Here is a 10,000-nt window from a genome sequence, read left to right on the forward strand (position 1 = left end):
CGCAGGGCGAGAAGGACCAGTGCCCTACTCGGTGTCGGTGACGAAGCAGAGGGGCAGAGGCTCGGCTGCGGAGCATTTGCTCATGTCCATGGAGCAGACGACGCCAATTGTGGCCGTGCATGAGAGGTCGTTCCATTTTCCAATGTATTCGCCCATGTTTCCATCATGTTTTTCTACACAGTCTTCGTTAGAATTATAGTTGTCGGGGTTGGTAGGACCCCAGTAGAGGGTAGGATGCACAGCTAAATTCAACTTCAGAGCCGAGAGAAATAAACTAGTTTTAAAAAGGAAAATAAGCCTTGCAAAGGTTAAGGATAATAAAAAGAAATTTCAGTTAGAAATTAAAAATAGATTCGAAGCTCTAAGAACTAACGAGGACAGCGTGGAAGATATCAATGTGAATTTAGTGAATATCATTAAGGAATCAGCAGAGAAAGTAGGAAGTGCAAAAAACATTAGAGAAAACAAATACTCCAAAGCTACAAATGCCCTAATTAGAAGAAGAAGGAACACGTATATTAAAAGCAGTAGAGACGAAATAGAAAGAGTAGAATTAAACAAGCTTATCAACAAAAGGCAGAGATTAGAGAAAAGAAAGAGAAACATAGACGAAATAGAAGAAACTATTCGGAAAGGTAAAAGTATTAAAGTGATTGAGCGTAAACATGCTTTAGGAAGACAGCAAATGATATGTTTGAAAGATAGAAATGGAGAAATAATTAAATGTAGAGACAAAATGGTAAAAAGAGTAGAAGAATCTTACCAAGAGCTTTACTCTTCGAAGGCCGTAGTTGAGTCAGTAAATTCATGTGTAGACGTTAGTAGTGTACCAGAGATTACAAAGGAAGAAGTAGAATTTGCTCTAAAAACTATGAAAAGAGGAAAAGCACCTGGGGAAGATGGTATATCAATAGATCTATTGAAAGACGCTGGTAAATTAGTTCATATTAAATTAGCTGAGTTGTACACCCAGTGCTTACGTCAAGAAAGCGTTCCGAACGCGTGGTGCAATGCTATAGTGATTTTGCTTCATAAAAAAGGAGACCAGAAGGACCTTAGTAACTATCGACCGATTAGCTTGCTATCAAACGTATATAAAGTATTCTACAAGATCCTTACAAATAGACTGAGTCAAGTTCTAGATGAAAACCAACCAAGAGAACAGGCAGGCTTTAGAAGCGGATATTCAACTCTAGACCATTTACAGGCGACAAACCAACTAATCGAGAAAACGACAGAATATAATATACCTCTGTGTTTAGCTTTTGTAGATTACGAGAAGGCCTTTGATTCAGTAGAACAAATAGCAATACTAAACTCGCTACGCAAACAGGGTACGCACGAATAGATCGTAAGAGTTTTAGAGAAGATTTATTCGAAAGGTACCGCTATAGTTCCACTACATAAAGATACAGAAAAGATCAAAATCGAGAAAGGAGTACGGCAAGGCGATACAATTTCACCCAAACTATTTACAGCTTGTTTAGAAGATATTTTCAGAAGGTTGAGTTGGGAAAAGAAATGTTTGAAGATTAATGGCGAATATTTGAACGACCTAAGATTTGCAGATGACATCATTCTTATTTCAGAAAGAGCAGACGACTTGCAAGATATGCTGACACCAGACGACCTCGGCAAGTTTGGGAAAAAAACAAACAAACAATCTTTACTTCAATCATGGTTCACGGGAAAGCACAGATACATACGGCATTTGTGTGTATATGATTGAGCTTTTCAGTATCATAACAAACAGGCCCTGCCCTTTCATCAGACAGGTTGATCTGAAATTAGTTCATGCAATCAACTCTCAAAAGACGTAAACTTTAGTCAGCCAATAGCAATCGCTTCGAATGTACTGCGACCAATCACAGGCCTAGGCAGGGAAAAGGGGAGTTCTTTGTGTATTTACTAAATTGAACAGAATAGGTAACTTTCTTACAACATACTCTAAAAGTGGTCTATATAGGGAAGGGGTTTATTTATTTTAAGATGAGGTTTAAGGTCATGTAAGGCTAATGGTCTCCTGATCACGTGATTAGAAATTTCCTTGAATGCTGTCCTTCCTCACCTTTGTTGTTGATTTTTTGTTGTTGTACAGTTTCATTATTGACTTTTTCCCTCTCTCTTGCTCACCTCCAATCTCTGTCTCCAAAACTTAAAAAAAAAAAATAAACACTTTGTACAGAAGTAAGTTTACAATCTGTCTTTTGTTTCATCACTGTTGTCGCTGGAGGGACGGTGATTGGTCCAGACGAAGTCAGACGATTCTGTTCAACTGAATCATGACCCTCACTGTGAAGCAGTTATTCGCTTTTATTATGTTTGTTGATTATTCATCTATTTATTTATATATCTCCTCTTTCTTCATATCTATCGGTGTCGAAATAGTGCAGTTTCGTATGGCTCTTATTGTGTTTCTTGATTGTTTAATTATATACATTTCTCCTCTTTCTACGTACAACAAGGTGTCGAAATAGCATTGCAGTAGATCCCCTTGGAAAGGAAGTCTTGTTTAAAAACCTTTTGTTTTAGAACTTTGTCTTCCTTTATTGGGATACTTTCTGTACTCTAATTTACTTGATGTATGTCCAAGTTCATTATTGGTTCTCTCTTTTATTCTCTATCTTCAAGTTCGAACCGACCACAAAAACATACAAACACACACACACACACACACACACACACACACACACACACACACACACACACACACACACACACACACACACACACACGACTCGATGGTGCAGTGGTAGCATTCACGGCCGCCGCTAGTGCGGTCCGGGTTCGAATCCCGCCCAGGGCTGAAATAATTTCAGTATCGCTGCGCTGCGAGTCGGTACTCCAACTCTCGTGGGCGGGGAGTTGGTGGGGTGTGTGCGTGTAAGGTCACAGCAATACTTATAGATCGGTCATATATGAGCTCTGACCTCTCTTACGGGAGGGAAATAGCTGTCGATCACGAGTCCAACACGTGATCCAAGACCATGGTGAATCACACGTTTTCGACCCTAAAGGAGTAGGAAGAAAACGCGAACGATGCCGGATTCCAAAAGGCTCTGGTGCTTCCGGCAGTTGTTCAAGAGCTGTTGTAGCCTTGTGGTTTGCGAGTCTGTTGGGAAAAAAATTGTAAACTTTATAGATACAAAGTGCCCACCGTCCAATTGCGATGGCTTGATAGATTACATTCTCGCCTCGTGTTTGCAAGTGTAATAAAATGTTAAGCAGGCAGTACTCTGATATAAAACATTGTCGTCCACAACGTTAAAACGATCAACTAAACTGTCCCTACCCCCATTCTGCGTTTGGCGTTCCCACCCACATTCTAACTGTCTTTGTCATTTCTCAGTGTGGGAAGTGATAAAGGTCTTTATCTCACATTCATCTCACGTTTGAGTCTGGTAACCGATTGTATAAAGCCCACCAACCACCACACGAGAGTATTGGAGATTCGTGTCCAGAAATATGACCCCTAGTCGTCACACCGGCTCGTGTTGATTAAATCTACAATAACAATATTTCAATTTTTTAAACCAACTAATATTCCCCCTTCATGGGGAAGTTGTACTCTTTAGTCATAACTTTGTTATTGTTATTATTATTGAACTTTGAAGCTGGTCACGTTCCCAATGTCCACATATATGATTAGATACATATATCTAATCATAGCCATAAGTACTAAAGTCATCAAGGCGTGTATACGCGTACCATAACTGGAATACACAGTCTCGATTCATTCGCAAACGTAAGCAATTGTAAACACCTCATTGTCGTGGTATATATAGATACAGTCGCCTGCAAATTATTTGATCGGTCTGTGCATTATTTAGAGGGTTCAATGTAATCCCAAGCTTACTGGGAACATTTTCTTAAAGGTGTGTTTGTATCGTTGTACAGAAATGTCTGAGTGGTGTGCGCTCTCTGTGTTTGCAAAAAATATTCTGAACTGTAGATTGCAAAATGTTAAATCGGGACTATAGTATACTGAAGTGATTACTCGTCGGGTAAGAAAACAATATAATTTTGTGTTCATTTCATTAGAGACCATTTTATTAGTTTGAGAACATTTATGGATTAGACTACGTTACAAATGTATAATGTGCATTTAAGTCAGAAGTTGTCTAAGGTAATTGTGTAAATAGCACGATTTAGAATACGATATACGTGTATTAAGTGTTCTATTTAAGGAAAAAATGTACTGTTTGCCGTTTGGTTCACATTGCAGAGTGTCACAATTTTTGAGATTGTGACACACGGAATACAATTCTTTTTCATTTTCTTTCGTCCGCTTTCAAAACCCCAGCTACCAAACGCTTTCGCTCATGGGCCTAGCGGACGCAGGTTTCATTTTCTTTCGTCTTGCGTTCACCCCGCTTCGGTCCTTCATTCCCTATACTCTGGGGAATTACCAGAGTCCTTAAGACTTCTATTGGCTACTTCCTGTCCTTTCTCCTTCTCCTTATCCTCATCAACTGTTGTGCCATTTTGGCAATCAATTACAGTGCCTTAACGAAGTTGAGAGAAACTTCTAATTATTAAGAGAAACCCCCCCCTTTAGATTCAAGTGTTCTCACACGACCTAGGCCAACGGTTTTCCTCGGCCAAAGGAACAAGCACATTTGTCCCTTCCCTCCGCGGCTTCACGCGAACCCCCCCCCCCCACCCTGCGCGCTGCCACATTTTTTAACCTAGGCAATTAGAATAATTAGGATCGTATCTAACACGCTCGTGAATAGTGTCTACCCTCAAGGAACAATTGGAACTGTGTCATCTTCCACATGAACATTGTTCGTAGTACCCTTCAACACTAGTGGCGGGAACGTAGAAGTATTGGCAACGTTGGAGGCTAGCTGGCGGACATTTTGACCTGACATGCCGCGGGACACAGGTCAGTCTTTCCATCGGGTTCAACAAGGGAGGTCGGGCCGCTCATTCTCGGAAGTCCAATCGCGTCCTTTCCTCCCTCATGTGGCTATTAAGGATTTTCATCCTTAAGTGACGATTGCGTACCACGGGACATCAAACGAGTGATTCCAGGACAAACCCCTCCCGAAACTTATCAGTTGAAGCGCAGTGTGTGACATCCCGACCATCTTGGGGATTTGAATAGTGTCTTGAGGCGTCCAGCCTCCAGTGAACACACGAGATCAAACCCGCGGCTCCACCACGAGGCTAACCACAAAGATGACCCGGGTTCCCGCCGTGATCAACGACACCGCTATCCTTCAATAGCCAACGCATCCTACCAGAACGAGGGACTAGCGCCCCGTGGAAGCCATCTCCCCACCCAGCAGAGACACTCTAAGGATAATAGCAAGTAACGATGGGTATTTACTAGATAGGACCCATAGATAGGCGCGCAGGGAGATAGAATAGTTAGGATGTATGTGTGAATTCCAGTTAACTGTTAACCCACATTGTTAATGACGAGTACCATAATTATAGTGTCTAATTATAGAATTAATTAATCCATTAAAACTCACAATAGGAGTTCTGGGTTTCATTAGCCTAGGACGGTTCACTTAATGAGTTGCCCCATCACCCCCCCCCCCTCTTTGATTTACGTTCACGCTCGCCCTGGAGGGAACGCGAGTGGTCCCGGGTGGTGATACAAATCTCCTGGACTTCGGTTCCCCAACTGCAGCTATCCTCCCCCTCCCTTCATCACTCACTTAAGGTACGTATTACCCACACCCCCTCATTCATCACCTCCTTCCACTATCCAGGATATTCGTGTCACAGAGTCCAGCGTGTTCTTAAAAATATTAGATGAGCATTTCCTGGTTTAAAGGAAGACAAGAGTGCTTTATAATTAATTTAGATTTGTAACACATTTTAACACATACGTATTGTTTGAAGTCAGCATGCCAAGAAATCAAAATATTTGTAGATATTTATCCATGTACCAAGGGCTTCCTGACCGTGTGAAGCAGCCAAACACGTAGCCTCTCCTACTCATTCTACTCCCACTTGTTTCCCTCTTATCTTATTTCATCGTGGATGAAGGATCACCCCTGTCTCAGAAGCAATACTGGAAGGCACAGCACATCAACAGCAGGGCTGCTTCATTTACTTGGCGACCCCCCCCTTCCCCCTCCTCATGCGAAAAATAGAGAAGACGGGGAGAAGGCCCTTCGTGCTGCGTCAAAATATCATCCATACACAACCATTCTTCATTAGCATCTATCACCTGGCTTCTCCCTTCCCTGATCGACAGATATTCCCCTCTTGCTCTGTAGAAATATCTTATGCTCTTTCATCCCGAAGATAGCTAAACTAGGAATTTATCCATAATTTATGGATAATATATATGTATGTATATATATATATATGTATATATATATATATACATATATATATATATACATGTATATATTTTTTTAATCTGTCGATCATCATATTCTCGATTACTTGGGATCCTTTATTTGTAATTGTTCTTTTCTTTATCTGCACTTCATGTATATTGATTCAATACCAAATAACATTACTTACATGACTGTTTTTTCCACTAAATATCTAGCATTAGATAAATACTGCATAATTTGCTTTAGTCGAGTAAGATGTTTTAACGGGTTAGAACAAATTAAATCCATTGTTCGTCTTCTAAGAAATCCAGGCGTATGCCAAAAGCGAAAACCTTGATATGATAGGAATAACCGAAACATGGTTAAATGGTGGAGAGTTTGAAGTTGAATTGAATATTGCGAGATTTAAACACTTTCATCAGGATAGAAACCACAAGAAAGGTGGGGGTGTTCTGTTGTACGTTTTAGAGAAAGTCAAACAGGATGTCATATGATAGTGTTGGTAGAATTAACCCAAACAACTGGACAAAAATGAATGTAGGTGTAATATATAGGCCAAAAACATTATCATTACCAGACGACAAACTGTTGTTTCAAGGACTGTCTAGTTTCTGCAACCGGGACTTATTGATAATGGGTGATTTCAATTTTACTGACATTGATTGGATGACTCTTGAACATGGCCATGTAGGTAGTCGCTTGATAGATTTTCTCGGTGACAATTACTTAGTTTAGCATGTAAAAGAACCCACAAGACATGGAAATTTACTCGATCTATTGATCACTAGCCGCGAAAGCATGATAACCGATGTAGAAGTTGGTGAAACTATTGCAAGTAGTGATCACAACTTAAATTCATATTTGTGTATCTAAAATACCCGATTTCGGTAAAGTTTAGTTCATAGGACAACGTCAGGAGCATCAACTTACAGATTGGGAGGCAAAATTAAGCGAAAGACCAGTAGATCCGATGTGGGAAATATTTCCAAATACGCTTACTCAGATGATTCAAACTTACATACCGTTTAAGGACAGACGCCCCCCAAATAGCTTGACAAAGAAACTGAGAAAAAAAAAAAATACAAGTGCTCGAATGCACCTAATGACTATGAAAGTTATGTAATAATACAGAGAGATTTAAAAAAGACAATGAAAAAACGAAAACTACAATACAAAATGAATGTCACTGATAAACCCAAAAAAGAATCCCAAAGAATTCTATAGTTACATTAGAGATAAAAAGGTTATTAGGAATAACATTGGCCCACTATTATCTGCTGACGGTCGACTAGAATATTCAAATGAAGGGATGTGTGATATTTTAAACAACTATTTTAGCTTAGTATTCGTAAATGAAACACCTCAAAGTGAACTCCAAACTGAAACCTGTGAAAAGTCTGGGGTGAACTTACTACGGTAAATATAACAAAAGAAAAAATTAAAAAGTGCATAGAAAAACTCAAAGTTAATAAAACACCAGGGTCTGATGGTTGGCATCCAAGAATCTTAAAAGAAATGAAAAATGAGATTGTTCCATTTGAAATTATTTTCAAGAAATCCATCATATCCGGAGATGTCCCAAGAGAATGGAAGCTAGCTAACATTACTCCCATATTCAAAAAGGTGACAAAAAGAAACCAAATAACTACAGGCCTATAAGCTTGACTTCAATCGTGGGAAAAATTATGGAAACTATCATCAGAGATGCTATCGAACATCATTTAGAAAGTAACTGTTTGATAAATGATAGCCAGCATGGATTCAGGCGGAAACGTTCTTGCGTGACTGACTTACTCGAATTCTACAACACGGTCAGCTCGAATTATGACAAAAGAAACAATATAGATTTAATATAAATAGACTTTGCAAAAGCTCTTGATACCGCCCCCCCACGAAAGACTGCTTAAATTAACTTCACACGGAATAAGTGGTAGCCTATTAAGTTGGACTAGTAATTGGTTGAACGATCGAAAACAGTGAGTTGTTCTAAATGGCAAAACTTTTAGATGGAAAAATATTACGAGTGGAATTCCTCATGAATCCATTCTTGGGCCACTTCTATTCATAGTATATATAAATTATATAGAACACGGACTAAGATTCATCGTCTCTAAATTTGCTGATGATACAAAAATGTGCGGAATGGCAAATGATCACTTAAACCAATTAGATATTCAAGAAGATTTAGATTAACACAGCAATTGTCTGAAAAGTGACTTATGAAATTTAACACAAATAAATGCAAGGTTATGCACAAAGGTAAAAATAGCAGTAAGTACGCTTACAAGTTATTTGGAAATTCGTTAACAAAAGTGGATAGTGAAAAGGATCTCGGCTTAAGTATCAGTAACGATCTCAAATCATCTAAGCAGTGCATTTCAGCCTCTGAGAAAGCAAATAAGATTCTAGCATTGATTGCGCGATTTTTTACTTCAAAAGTCCATCTCTCATTAAGAAGCTATAAATCGTTAGTTCGTTCACTTTTGGAATATGCTGTTTCCGTATGGTCACCGAATCTCATTAAAGATATTCACAGATTGGAAAAAGTACAACGGCGAGCCACAAAACTGATTCCAAATATGAAAAGTAAATCATACGAAAATCGAATAAAACACATGAATCTGCTCCCCCCCAAAAAAAAAGCGTACTCAGAGGTAATTTGATACAGATCTTTAAGATTCTGATAGGAATTGACATAAAAAGTGACAAAATGTTCACATTGAATAAGAATCCGACAAGAAATAATGGTCTTAAACTGTCAGGGAATAAATTTAATTTGGAAGTGGGTAGAAACAACTTTGAAACACAATGGCAAAAGCCGACAAGACTGTGAGAATCAACACCGTGTGAGATCGAAACCTTTATTGGTACGACGTTTCGCTTGTTACAGATTTTTCAAGTACAGACATATGGCAAACACTATGAGTACATATAGGCCGACGGGGAAGGAACTGGGAGAGGTTTTCAGGAAGGAGTGGGTGGTAGGTGGAGGGGGGGGTAAGAAGGGGACGGATGGGACTTGGTGGAGATAAAGGAGGACATTTCGGACAGTTTGTTGAAGTGGACTAAGGGGGACATTTCATACATTTGTATAATGCGGGTAACACATGGATGACGGGTGGGACTTTATCTCCACCAAGTCCCACCCGTCATCCATCTGCCATATGTCTACATCACCGAAAACATAGAACGGCTAGCCCACATCCTGGTCGGATACCCTCCGCCCAGATAACTACAAAAACGCCGGAGTAGCTGAACACAGAGCGGCTCAACACTTACGGGCTTCCGAATGGAGAAAGGCCCGTGTGTAGATAAACATTATCTACCGAGAAAAAAAAAAGCCATATGTCTGTACTTGAAAAAGCTGTAACAAGCGAAACGTCGTACCAATAAAGGTTTCGATCTCACACGGTGTTGATTCTCACAGAAACAACTTTGCCAACCATGTAGTTACATACATACATATACCAAGGCTTTTTCCCCCTTACAAGGGAGGTATCCAGTGCAGTGCAGTGTAGTTCAGTTCGAATCGATTCATTTAAATAAGCACCAAAGCATGTGCTGTAATGCTTACCATTTATTTTATGTTATTTGTATATTTGTTTGTTATTTGTCTGATTATTATTTGATTGATTATAATTTATTATTATCTGTCAATTTATTATTTACTATTTACCTGTTTGTTTATTGTGTAA

The 10,000-nt window shown here is 39.4% G+C and overlaps 1 protein-coding gene across 1 annotated transcript in view; it reads left to right on the forward strand.

Annotated features, from left to right (window-relative positions):
* Window positions 1-3,687: 3,687 nt before the first annotated feature.
* Window positions 3,688-10,000, forward strand: part of LOC143024643 (putative cytochrome P450 CYP44) — a 48,977-nt gene continuing 42,664 nt past the window's right edge. The window contains exon 1 of the mRNA XM_076183562.1: window positions 3,688-3,745. The gene's annotated coding sequence lies outside the window, so the exon portion shown is untranslated. The remainder of the gene's footprint in view (window positions 3,746-10,000) is intronic.

Source organism: Oratosquilla oratoria, chromosome 4 (assembly GCF_046742065.1).
Source record: "Oratosquilla oratoria isolate Oo_2021 chromosome 4, ASM4674206v1, whole genome shotgun sequence".
In the NCBI taxonomy this organism is placed as follows: domain Eukaryota; kingdom Metazoa; phylum Arthropoda; class Malacostraca; order Stomatopoda; family Squillidae; genus Oratosquilla; species Oratosquilla oratoria.